Source organism: Anguilla rostrata, chromosome 6 (genome assembly GCF_018555375.3).
Source record: "Anguilla rostrata isolate EN2019 chromosome 6, ASM1855537v3, whole genome shotgun sequence".
Taxonomy (NCBI): domain Eukaryota; kingdom Metazoa; phylum Chordata; class Actinopteri; order Anguilliformes; family Anguillidae; genus Anguilla; species Anguilla rostrata.
In genome coordinates, this window is record NC_057938.1 from 31817381 (window position 1) to 31830903 (window position 13523).

A 13523-nucleotide genomic window follows, 5' to 3' on the forward strand; every position below is an offset into this window, starting at 1 on the left:
GTGACATACAACTTGGTATAATGAGTTGTATGCTCTCACTTTTAAATTTTTTGAAATGTGATTTTGCTATATTAGGATGGCAGGTATGCCCCACAGCGGTACAGCACTGAGAGCACTTTTCAGGGTTCCCTATAGAAATAACCACAATGACCACTGAATCTCAACCTTTAAAAACATTAATTCCTGTACCTTCTGACCCCATTCCAACAGACAAAATTCACAAACAACTTCACACGTCCACAAAATAAAGCCCCAGACACAAAATTGACCTATATACAAGTGCACATGTTTAAAAAACAAAACTGGCTAGTGTGTTTGCCTGTGGAACTTTTGGACAAGTGACAGACTCGGGTTCAAATCCCCCCTTGGACTCAAGCAAACCTCTCACGCATTACACTGCCTTGCTGGGTAACTAAAAATAAAACATTTAAACTTCTGCATCTGTTTAATTACATTACAGGCATTTAGCAGATGCTCTTATCCAGAGCGACTTACACAACTTTTACATAGCATTTTACATTGTATCCATTTATACAGCTGGATATATACTGAAGCAATTTCGGTTAAGTACCTTGCTCAAGGGTACAACGGCAGTGTCCTACCTGGGAATCGAACCTGCGACCTTTCAGTTACAAGCCCAGTTCCTTACCCACTGTGCTGCCCTCTGTCCTTTAATCTTTGCGGGAAACTCTATATTTCAGAAACACAAGTGAAATACATGCACAATTTAGACAGTTCCACTTCCGGCATTTTGACCGACGTTAACTACCTTGCAAATGAGACAACAGACCGAGTATATAACATTATTACAGAATAATTATATTAACAGGTCAGAAATTATAGAAACATTTTTAAGCAAGTTTTAAGCCTTATAAGAAGGTGTTACTTGGTGGGATGGCATACCTGCCATCCTAAAGTCATGCGAGTTCACAAGACTGCAAGAACGCACAAGTACAGACATTGAGAAACACCCTCTGATTTGTCCTCTTTCTGTCGGAAACTGAAAAGTGCCAAACTCGCTGTGCTGTATAGTTATGGGACATGCTGCCCCACCAAGCCGTAACTTGGCGAGATGGCGTTTAATGATTGTTTATCAGCCCCCCAGCTGTATCCAGATACAGATCTCATGCGATTTAATGCTTTTTTGTACTTTGTCTCCATTCTTTTTGTATGTGTTCCCCATGAACATTTAGCATCAAACCATAGACCTAAAAATTTAAATTCTGTTATTTGTTCTATGGATGCTCCGATTGATCAGCGACCAATCTTTATCAGCCGATAATCGGGAGAGTGGGGAAATAACGAACGGTTTTCATATTTGGCTCAATTCTGATAATGTTAGGCTACTAGAGATAGATTAATCATTTTAAAATACAAACAATCTACATCTATTGGCTGTGATTACACACCACAATCAAATTTATGGGATATACCATTCACTAGCATAATCTGTCTGAAATTACAGAGAGTGAAATGTTCCATTTAACCCCGAAGTTGGGGTAAAAACGAACGCGATGCGAAGTACACCCATAGGGTGCACCTAAGGCTGTTTTATACTTCTGCAGACTACGCAGAAGTATAAAACAGCCTTTGTGCGGTTGCGTGCGGCACTAGTTTTACAGAAAGTGATCATTTATACTTGTGCAGCATGTTGCACAGGTTGCGCAGGCTGCAGAATTAGATTTTATAGTTTTCAAGAAAGTGATTAGCTTGTGCCTTAAAAGCAAAGGTAACTGCAGCAAAGTACGGTTGTTCCTCTCTCCACAAACCACACAGTTCTAGATGGTTTAGATGCATACAGGCTTTATTGTGTGTTCAATAGGAATTTAAATACAAACAAACAAACAACACACGATAGGCGAAGGGAATACGCGATATAGCTCCCGCATGCATCTCATTCCAGTCCCCGGTCTCACTGCTGACAATTCAGCGGATAAAGAGTTAGCATTAGCAATCAAGAACATTGTCAACAGGTGTGATTGCAAACCAGCTAAACCGCTCCATCTCCGCCTGCAGATGGTGCCCTAACCACACCACCCCCACCGCGTGACTTAGGCCGGGGAGCCATCCGGCCGCCAGCTAACCCCCCCTCCCCCAAGTGGGAGAGGAAGTCAGCCACCACCATCTGAGCCCCCGGCCTATGGATCACTTTGATCTTATATTGTTGTAATGGCAGATACCAATGAGTGATCTGCGTGTCGGTATCTTTCATGCGGTGGAGCCACTAAAGGGGCGCGTGGTTCCAAACAGAGGGTGAAAGGGCATCCCAGTAGATAATAGCGGAAAGCACTGCCCACCTACTTGATAGCCAGACACTCCTTCTCCACTGTGCTGTACTTCGCCTCCTGCTGTGACAGCTTCCGGTGTACCCCCTAAACCTCCTGGGACAAAACGGCCCCCTGCCTCTCTCTATGTGTTCATCTGCAGACAAAAAGTGAAAGAAAAGCTAGGTGTATAGAGAAGCAGTTCCCCACAGGGAACCTGTTTTACCCTCTAAATACCTGCTGGCACCGCTCCGTCCACTGGAATGGATCAGTCAGGGGACTGGTCAGTTCAGAGAGTGCTGGAATAAAATAGCCTGCCAGCCCCAATAACAGTTTCACCTCTTTTTTTGTCTTGGGCTGAGGGCAGGCTGCAATTGCTGCCAACATATCCACCTGGGGACGCACCTGCCCATCACCCTAGTGGTACCCCAGATACCATACCTCCCTCCGTTCAACTACACACTTTTTCGGGTTAGCCGTAAGGCCTGCACGCCAGAGGGACTCGAGAACCGCCCCCAACTGCTCCACATGCTGGTCCCAGTTGTCACTGTGAATGATCATCCAGGTAGGCAGCAGCCTATGCAGAGTGAGGGCGTAATACCCGGTCCATCAGGCGTTGAAACATGGTGGGTGCCTCGAACAGCCTGAAAGGAAGAGTGACAAATTGGTATTGGGATGGCAGGTATTCCATCCCGCCAAGTTATGCCTTGGCGGGGGCATGCCCCATACCTATACAGCACCGAGAGTGCTGTATAGGTATGGGGCACACTTTTCAGGGCACACTTTTCAGGGTTCCCCACAGAAATAACCACAACAGCCACAGACACTCAGCCCTTAAAAACATTAAATTCAGTACATTCTGACCCCATTTCAACAGACAGATTTCATAAACAACTTCACGTCCACACAATAAAGCCCCAAACTAAGGGGATTTTGCGTTTTCTCCTTCTTCTTCTCTTTCTTCTTCTTCTTCTTCTTCTCATTCTTATTTTTCCTGCCGCCTATCCTACTAACAACATGTCTCCCCATTGGACATTTTACCGACATCAGCCAAATCCTCACCCTCACGACCCAATCAAAAACTTGCATACACACGCAAAATACCCATACCTTCTTACTCTGAAACATTTCCAGTTTAAACAGCTAATCTGCATGTGGCCCAGCGGGGCCAGCCGTGTATAGGTGTAACGCGCTTACATAAGAACGAAGGTTCGAATCCACCCGTGGGCAAATAAATAATTGTTTAAAATTGATTTTTTTTTCACAGAAGTGTCTCAGATATCGCTTCTTCTTTTTTAGGTTTGATATTAACATGATATTTGTTCTCCACCTCCATTTTATTATGGAGAGGATCAGGAAATCTTTTCTGCCAAATCAATACATATAAAGTTATCAAAGTATTTACATCAGATCAATTATTTCAACAGTACAAATAGGATTGCAACATTACATATTACAATTTTTAATAAACATATAAACACAACAACAGCCAAGTACAAATGTAAAGCTATATTTGTATTTTCGTTCGTAACAGTATTAGCAGGGTTGATATGCACAAGCATGAAATGGGATTGGGGCTGGGACTGGAGTAGGTGGATTTACCAAGGCTGCAAGGTGACAACTGGCACACATGCAGTCGGACTCCCTGCAGTCACATGCTGCCACGGCTGCTGGGTCTCCTGAAGCTTCTCGGAGCTTGGGTGTTAAGAGAAGTACTGGCATTGGTCTGCTTTTGCCAAGTACTTCATGGGCCACATCTGAAGCAGAGATTATATTTTTATATACGTTAGGGACAAAGCCGTATTTTCTTTACTTGGTTCTGTACTTCATAATTTTAGATTTGTAATCAAACAATTCACATGTGGTTAAAGTGCAGCTATCAGCTCTCAGCTCTTATGAAAGGTTGTTTTAATACATTTTAATTTCACCCTGTAGAAATGACAGCACTCTCTATACATACATACAACCCAAATTCCAAAAAAGCTGAGACAGTATGGAAAATGCTAATAAAAACAAAAGGGAGTGATAATGTTAAATATTGTAAATTATATTTACCCTGTACTATATTTAAAACACTACAACAGCACATTATTTAATGTTTTACCTTGTGTATTTAATTGTTATTTGAAAATATACACTCATTTCAAATCTGTTGACTGCAACACGCTCCAAAAAAGTTGAGACAGTCGAGTGTTACCATTTCTTTTAATAACGCTTATTAAATTTGGGCAATATTTTTCAAGTCAAAGCAAATTAAAAAATTACTGCTTTCTGTTTTATTTGCATTTCATATACATTTTTTAGAATTTGGGATGTACATAAATATTTTCTGGGTGCCATAATGTTCAGGACAAATGGTTTCACATGTGTTTCTGATTAGTCAGGTGTGTTCAATTGCTTCTTCAGTACAATTATAAGGTATGCCAATGGAAGGAAGCCATTATGAGGCTGGGATATATGAAAAAACAGTCAGAGACATAGGCCAAACCTTAAGCTTACCAAAGTCAACCGCTTGGAACATCATTAAGAACGAGAGCACTGGTGAGCTCAGTAATCATAAAGGGCCTGGTAGGCCAAGGTGGACCTATACAGTTGATGACCAAAGAATTCTCGCTATAATGAAATAACATTAACTCTAAAACAGAGACCTGGACAGTAAAATTTGGGGAGAGTTTATATTTTCATGGGAACTGTACATCATGATGCTGTATAAATGGTAGGTTCTTTATGCCCTTGACCTTATGTTTTGCCATTTTGATACACAACCTTGGGTAGCTCTATCACCCAGTATTATCAAATTTTCAACATGAAAATTATTATTGTTATTACAATGATTTTCCACTGATCTTCCTTTTTTGTGTGCTGTCAATCCAGGGGATAGGGTGGGAGGGGTAGTTAATATGAATTGCATTACACAAATTCTGTATTGTCTGAAGGTGGAGGCAGCAATACTGTGTCCTGTTCTATATTGAATAGTTAAACTGACTAATAATAATAATAATAACAATGGTAAGTATAGAAACATATAGATAGGAAAGCGTTTGTTAAGACGGCTGAATGACAGTACTGACAATGAACAATTAGAGATGGCATTACTTATTGCCTTGACAGCAATAGTGTAATAAGTAACTAGACAATTCCTGCAGAAATTGTGAAGTGTGGTTGCCGCCAACGCAAAGTCGACTTTGTGCTGAACGGAGTGAACAGTTTCTGTAGTATAAGCAGAGACAGAGTATGGTATATATGCTATAACATCACGGCAACGAGTTTATTTGCAACACACATATTCAGAGCTAAATTAACCCTTCATCAATTCTGGAGATCAGTGTTTTACTCACGGTATGCTGTGACGAGTGGCGGCGAATCATAAAGCTAGCTGGCCACTTCAGAGGGTCTTGGAAAAACCCTATATCTACACTGCGTGACCGCACCATTTTAAAAAGCAAGACAGGGCTAGGGAGATTAATTTGATTGATTTATGGTTTTACGTTAAGTTCAGCTCATTTGCACCATTCAACTAAAAACATTTCACTGGGCTGCAATTCAGAGTTTAATCTGTTACCTTAGATACCAACTCATAGACAGAGGATAGCCTATTACGTGTTAGCCGACCCAAATTTCTAAGAAAGAAAATGAGGAGAGAAATATGTGTTTAAAAAGTTGCATACAGCTTCTGTGAATAAGCATCGGCTGGTAGCCAGTACTATTTACTTCTGTTATAACGAGGGGTGCATCAACAAGCAAGCGGAGTGTACTGTAGCAAACGCGCTGGGGTGAGAAAGCACTGCTTTCACTCACTGAATGCACTTATAAAGAGACCAAAGTTTCCAACTCGCTGGAATAAAAAACGGTATAACAAAAGTAAAATTGGACATATTATACTTGTTAGAATTCATTATGTGCCATTAATCGATGAGTAGATCAAGCGTTTTACTACAAGATAGAGAACACCCAAAGCAACATGTGTGGTATTACAATGTCTCTTTTTCTGGAGTAAGACCGCCAGAAGCTGCTGCACACGTTTTGTTGACGGCGTTGTTACCCTTTTTAGTACCATCTGGCTTGTTTGAGAATTCGTTTATTCAGTAGCTGAGAGCATAAGCTTTCTAACCAGGTATAACAGCACGTCTATTTTAGGTTTTGGAATATCGTTTTTTTAGGTCAACCGAAAGCTTGTCCATCATCGCATTAGAACGCATTCGCTCTTTGTTAGCACTAGCATTCTAAGACGCTGCATGTGACGAAACGTCGTCAACGAATTTGCGTAATATCTCGTGAAATACTATTATTATTGAGGACTTCTGGGTATGCCTAAGCCATATGTTTGTTGATATACCTAGCTGACAGCGTTTTCACTTGTAATTTTTCAGTTGGAATACCGTTTTACCCTTCACTTCCGCATTCAGCTATTCCTATCCTGTTAGCTGAGACCGTAGAGCTGACCGCATCACGTGTGCAAAGCCGACCAATGCTGTAACTTCACCGTTCGCATATGAATGACGTCACCTTCTCCATTCATCTCTATGGGGAAAAATTGGGCATAAAAATTAATATTTCTCAAAAACCGTGCAGCGAAACTTTCCACAAAGTAATAGCACACGATTCCCAAAGAAGCCGGTCAATTTGAAATATTGCACGTGTATGTGGTGTGAAAGCTCTGGGAGGAGTAGCGGTCCAAAAAATGGGTGGAAAGAATAATAATAACTAGACAATTCCTGCAGAAATTGTGAAGTGTGGTTGCCGCCAACGCAAAGTCGACTTTGTGCTGAAAGAAGTGAACAGTGGTAGGTAGTTGCTATGATGTCTGAGGCAGCTGCTAGGGTGTTGCTAGGTGGTTCTATGGAGTTCTAGTGGTTTCATGAATTCTAAGGCGTGCTAGGTGGTGCTAGGTGGTTGCTATGGAGTTTCAGGTGGTTGCTATGTGAGCTCCATGGGTTGCTAGGGCATTGCTAGGTGTTGCTAGGGTATCTAAGTGCTGATGTTGTAGGTGGTTGCTATGGAGTTCTAGGCGGTTGCTAGGGTGTTGCTAGGCAGTTGTTATGGTGTTCCAGGTGGTTGCTAGGGTGTTGCTAGGTGGTTGCTATGGAGTTATAGGGGTTTTGGTGTTGCTAGGGTTGTATGGGTTCCAAGGTGGTTGCTAGGGTGTTGCTAGGCATGGTTGCATGGTGTTCCAGTGGTTGCTAGGTGTGTTGCTAGGTGGTTGCTATGGATTCATGGCGGTTGCTATGGTGGTTCTAGGTGGTTGCTAGGGTGTTGCTAGGTGGTTGCTATGGAGTTCTAGGCGGTTGCTATGGTGTTGCTAGGTGTTGCTATGGAGTTCTAGGCCGTTGCTAGGGTGTTGCTAGGGGTTTGCTATGGAGTTCTAGGTGGTTGCTAGGGTGTTGCTAGGTGTTGCTATGGATTCTAGGTTGCTATGGTGGTTGCTAGGTGGTTTCTAGGGTGTTGCTAGGTGGTTGCTATGGGATGTTGCTAGGGGTTGCTATGGTGTTGCTAGGTGGTTTCTAGGAGTTCTAAGTCCGTTGCTAGGTGTTGCTAGGTGTTGCTATGGAGTTCTAGGCAGTTGCTATGGTGTTGCTAGGTGGTTGCTATTGAGTTCTAGGTCGTTGCTAGGTGTGTTGCTAGGTGGTTGCTATGGAGTTCTAGGTGGTTGCTAGGTGTGTGCTAGGGTGTTCTAAGTGGTTGCTAGGATGTTCTAGGTGGTTGCTATGGTGTTCTAGGGGTTGCTAGGTGTTGCTAGCGTTGTATGGTGTTCCAGGTGTTTGTAGGTGTTGTTAGTGGTTGCTATGGAGTTCTAGGCGTTGCTAGGGTGTTCTAGGTGGTTGCTAGGGTGTTCCAGGTGGTTGCTAGGGTGTTGCTAGGCAGTTGTTATGGTGTTCCAGATTGTTGCTAGGGTGTTGCTAGGTGGTTGTTATGGTGTTGCTAGGTGGTTGCTATGGCGTTATAGCCGGTTGCTAGGGTGTTGCTAGGTGGTTGCTATGGAGTTTTAGGCGGTTGCTATGGTGTTGCTAGGTGGTTGCTATGGATTAAAGTGTTGCTAGGGTGTTGCTAGGTGTTGCTATGGTGTTCCAGGTGGTTGCTAGGTGTTGCTAGGTGTGTTGCTATGGAGTCTAGGTGGTTGCTAGGTGTTGCTAGGTGGTTGCTAGGTTTCTAGTGGTTGCTTAGGATGTTGCTAGGTGGTTGCTATGGGTTCTAGGTGGTTGCTAGGTGTTGCTAGGTGTTGCTATGGAGTTATAGGCGGTTGCTAGGGTGTTGCTAGGGTTCTAGGTGGTGCTAGGTGTTGCTAGGTGGTTGCTATGGAGTATAGGCGGTTGCTAGGGTGTTGCTAGGCAGTTGTTATGGTGTTCCAGGTGGTTGCTAGGGTGTTGCTAGGTGGTTGCTATGGAGTACTAGGTGGTTACTATGGTGTTGCTAGGTGGTTTTCTATGGAGTTATAGCGGTTGCTAGGGTGTTGCTAGGCTTGCTATGGGTTTGTTGCTAGGTGTTGCTAGGGTATTCTAGGTGGTTTCTAGGATGTTGCTAGGTGGTTGCTATGGAGTTATAGGCGGTTGCTAGGGTGTTGCTAGGGATTCTGGGTGGTTGCTAGGGTGCTGCTAGGCGTTGTATGGTGTGTTGCTAGGTGTTGCTATGGTGTTGCTATGGTGGTTGCTAGGGTGGTTGCTAAGGTTTTCTAGGTGGTTGCTATGGTGTTCCAGGTGGTTGCTAGGGTGTTGTTAGGTGGTTGCTATGGAGTTCTAGGTGGTTGCTAGGGTGTTTCTAGGGGGTTGCTAGGGTATTCTAAGTGGTTGCTAGGAGGTTGCTAGGTGGTTGCTATGGAGTTATAGGCAGTTGCTAGGGTGTTTCTAGGCAGTTGTTATGGTGTTCCAGGTGGTTGCTAGGGTGTTGCTAGGTCGTTGCTATGGTGTTTCCGGTGGTTGCTAGGGTGTTTCTAGGCAGTTGTTATGGTGTTCCAGATTGTTGCTAGGGTGTTGCTAGGGTATTCTGGGTGGTTGCTAGGGTGTTGCTAAGCAGTTGCTAGGGTATTCTAGGTGGTTGTTAGGGTGTTGCTAGGTGGTTGCTATGGTGTTATAGGCGGTTGCTAGGGTGTTGCTAGGGTATTCTGGGTTGTTGCTAGGGTGCTGCTAGGCAGTTGTTATAGTGTTCCAGGTTGTTGCTAGGGTGTTGCTAGGTGGTTGCAATGGTGTTGCTAGGTGGTTGCTAAGGTTTTCTAGGTGGTTGCTATGGTGTTCCAGGTGGTTGCTAGGGTGTTGTTAGGTGGTTGCTATGGAGTTCTAGGTGGTTGCTAGGGTGTTGCTAGGGGGTTGCTAGGGTATTCTAAGTGGTTGCTAGGATGTTGCTAGGTGGTTGCTATGGAGTTATAGGCAGTTGCTAGGGTGTTGCTAGGCAGTTGTTATGGTGTTCCAGGTGGTTGCTATGGTGTTGCTAGGTCGTTGCTATGGTGTTTCGGTGGTTGCTAGGTGTTTCAGCAGTTTTATGGTGTTCCAGATTGTTGTGGGGGGTGTTGCTAGGTGGTTGCTATGGTGTTCCAGGTGGTTGCTAGGGTGTTGCTAGGTGGTTGCTATGAGTTCTAGCGGTTGCTAGGGTGTTCTAGGTGGTTGCTAGGGTGTTGCTAGGGGGTTGCTATGGAGTTCTAGGTGGTTGGCTAGGGTATTCAAGTGGTTGCTACGATTTGCTAGGTGGTTGCCTATGGAGTTATAGGCGTTGCTAGGGTGTTGCTAGGCAGTTTTGGTGTTCCAGGTGGTTGCTAGGGTGTTGCTCGGATCCATAGCTATGGTTTCTAGGTGGTGCTAGGGTGTTGCTAGGCAGTTGTTATGTGTATTCCCAGATTGTTGCTAAGGTGTTGCTAGGTGGTTGCTATTGGGTTCCAGGTGGTCGCTAGGGTGTTGCTAGGTGGTTGCTATGGTGTTCTAGGTGTTTGCTATGGTGTTGCTAGGTGGTTGCTATGACGTTATAGCCGGTTGCTAGGGTGTTGCCTTGCATTTGCTATGGTGTTCCAGGTGGTTGCTAGGGTGTTGCTAGGTGGTTGCTATGGAGTTCTAGGCAGTTGCTAGGGTGTTTTAGGTGATTGCTAGGGTGTTGCTAGGGGGTTGCTATGGAGTTCTAGGTGGTTGCTAGGGTGTTGCTAGGGGGTTGCTAGGGTATTCTAAGTGGTTGCTAGGATGTTGCTAGGTGGTTGCTATGGAGTTATAAGCGGTTGTTAGGGTGTTGCTAGGCAGTTGTTATGGTGTTCCAGGTGGTTGCTAGGGTGTTGCTAGGTCATTGCTATGGTGTTCCAGGTGGTTGCTAGGGTGTTGCTAGGCAGTTGTTATTGTGTTCCAGATTGTTGCTAAGGTGTTGCTAGGTGGTTGCTATTGGGTTCCAGGTGGATGCTAGGGTGTTGCTAGGTGGTTGCTATGGTGTTCTAGGTGGTTGCTATGGTGTTGCTAGGTGGTTGCTATGGCGTTATAGCCGGTTGCTAGGGTGTTGCCAGGCATTTGCTATGGTGTTCCAGGTGGTTGCTAGTGTGTTGTTAGGTGGTTGCTATGGAGTTCAAGGCGGTTGCTGGGGTGTTCTAGGTGGTTGCTAGGGTGTTGCTAGGAGGTTGCTATGGAGTTTTAGGCGGTTGCTAGGTCTTTACTGAGTCCAATGACGCGACCCATAGTTCTTTATGACAAACGGTTCAAAAGTTATGAAATATCAAACATCGGCCAATCAGGAAGAGGGGCACGGCTGATCTCCACCAATGGATAAAGAACTCTCTACTATGTCCAATGAGGCATTGCACAATTTGTGGGTAATTTTTCCCCATAGAGATGAATGGCAGAATGTTCAAATCTAGAGAGAGACCAGAGTACCGCTGCTAGAAGACAGGGCACTGTGACATCACAAGGGTGAGAAGACAGAGCATTGTGACATCACAAGGGTGAACATTCCGCCATTCATTCCCTATGGGGAAAAATTGCCCACAAAAATTCAAATTTTTCAAAAACTGTGCAACCAATCTTTCCACAAAGTAATAGCACACCATTCCCGATCAAGCCGCTCGATTTGACATATTGCACGTGTATGTGGTGCGAAAACTCTGGGAGGAGTAGCGGTCCAAAAAACAGGCGGAAAGAATAATAATAATAATATGTGCAACTAGACAATTCCTGCAGAAATTGTGAAGTGTGGTTGCCGCCAACGCAAAGTCGACTTTGTGCTGAACGGAGTGAACAGTGGTAGGTAGTTGCTATGATGTCTGAGGCAGTTGCTAGGGTGTTGCTAGGTGGTTCTATGGAGTTCTAAGTGGTTTCATGGAATTCTAGGCGGTCGCTTGGGTGGTGCTAGGTGGTTGCTATGGAGTTTCAGGTGGTTGCTATTGAGCTCCAGGTGGTTGCTAGGGCATTGCTAGGTGGTTGCTAGGGTATGCTAAGTGGTTGGTAGGTGGTTGCTATGGAGTTCTAGGCGGTTGCTAGGGTGTTGCTAGGCAGGTGTTATGGTGTTCCAGGTGGTTGCTAGGGTGTTGCTACGTGGTTGCTATGGAGTTATAGCCGGTTGCTAGGGTGTTGCTAGGCATTTGCTATGGAGTTATAGGCAGTTGCTAGGGTGTTGCTAGGGTATTCTAGGTGGCTGCTAGGATGTTGCTAGGAGGTTGTTATGGAGTTAAAGGCGGTTGCTAGGGTGTTGCTAGGTGGTTGCTAGCATGTTGCTATAGTGTTGCTAGGAGGTTGTTATGGTGTTACAGGTGGTTGCTATGGTGTTCCTAGGTGGTTGCTACTGTGTTCCAGGTGGTTGCTAGGGTGTTGCTAGGTGGTTGCTATGGAGTTCTAGGTGGTTGCTATGGTGTTGCTAGGTGGTTGCTTTGGAGTTATAGCTGGTTGCTAGGGTGTTGCTAGGCATTTGCTATGGTGTTCCAGGTGGTTGCTAATGTGTTGTTGGGTGGTTGCTATGGAGTTCCAGGTGGTTGCTAGGGTGTTGCTAGGCAGTTGTTATGGTGTTCCAAATGATTGCTAGGGTGTTGCTAGGTGGTTGCTATGGTGTTCCAGGTTGTTGCTAGGGTGTTGCTAGGTGGTTGCTATGGTGTTGCTAGGTGGTTGCTATGGTGTTGCTATGTGCTTGCTATGGCGTTATAGCCGTTTGCTAGGGTGTTGCCAGGCATTTGCTATGGTGTTCCAGGTGGTTGCTAGTGTGTTTGTAGGTGGTTGCTATGGAGTTCTAGGCCGTTGCTATGCAGTTCTAGGTAGTTGCTATGGGGTTGGTAGGGGGTTTTTATGGAGTTCTAGGCCGTTGCTAGGTCTTTACTGAGTCCAATGATGCGACCCAGAGTTCTCTATGACAAACGGTTCAAAAGTTATGAAATATCAAACATCGGCCAATCAGGAAGGGGGGCGAGGCTGATCTACACCAATGGACATAGGACTCTCGACCGTGTCCAATGAGGCATTGCACAATTTGTTGGCAATTTTTCCCCATAGAGATGAATGGCAGAATGTTCAAATCTAGAGAGAGACCAGAGCACTGCTGCTAGAAGACAGACCATTGTGACATCACAAGGGTGAGAAGACAGAGCATTGTGACATCACAAAGGTGAACATTCCGCCATTCATTCTCTATGGGAAAAATTGCCCACAAAAATTCAAATATTTAAAAAACCGTCCACCCAAACTTTCCACAAAGTAATAGCACACCATTCCCGATCAAGCCGCTCGATTTGACATATTGCACGCGTATGTGGTGTGAAAACTCTGGGAGGAGTAGCGGTCCAAAAAATGGGTGGAATAATAATAATAATAACTAGACAATTCCTGCAGAAATTGTGAAGTGTGGTTGCCGCCAATGCAAAGTCGACTTTCTGTTGAACAGAGTGAACAGTGGTAGGTAGTTGCTATGATGTATGAGGCAGTTGCTAGGGTGTTGCTAGGTGGTTCTATGGAGTTCTAGGTGGTTTCATGGAATTCTAGGCGGTCGCTAGGGTGGTGCTAGGTGGTTGCTATGGAGTTTCAGGTGGTTGCTATTGAGCTCCAGGTGGTTGCTAGGGCATTGCTAGGAAGTTGCTAGGGTATTCTAAGTGGTTGCTAGGATGAAAGAAAGGGGGGGGGGGCTGATCCACCAAGGACAAGGACTCCACCGTCCCCTGAGGGATTGCACAATTTTTTGGCAATTTTTTCCCCCCTAGAGATAAGAGAATGTTTAAACTAGAGAAACCGAGGCATGCTGCTAGAAGACCAAACCTTGGGCATCACCAAAGGGTGAGAAACAGAGCATTGTGCATCCAAAGGTAATTCCCCATTTTTTCTCTAT

At 44.7% G+C, this 13523-nt stretch overlaps 2 protein-coding genes across 9 annotated transcripts in view; one reads left to right on the plus strand and one right to left on the minus strand.

The window, feature by feature from the left end:
* Window positions 1-13523, minus strand: part of LOC135257884 (NADH dehydrogenase [ubiquinone] 1 beta subcomplex subunit 1-like) — a 417122-nt gene that overhangs the window by 289837 nt on the left and 113762 nt on the right. The gene's annotated exons all lie outside the window — the stretch shown is intronic.
* The window catches only part of hmbox1b (homeobox containing 1 b), a 424932-nt gene that overhangs the window by 239023 nt on the left and 172386 nt on the right, over window positions 1-13523 (plus strand). The gene's annotated exons all lie outside the window — the stretch shown is intronic.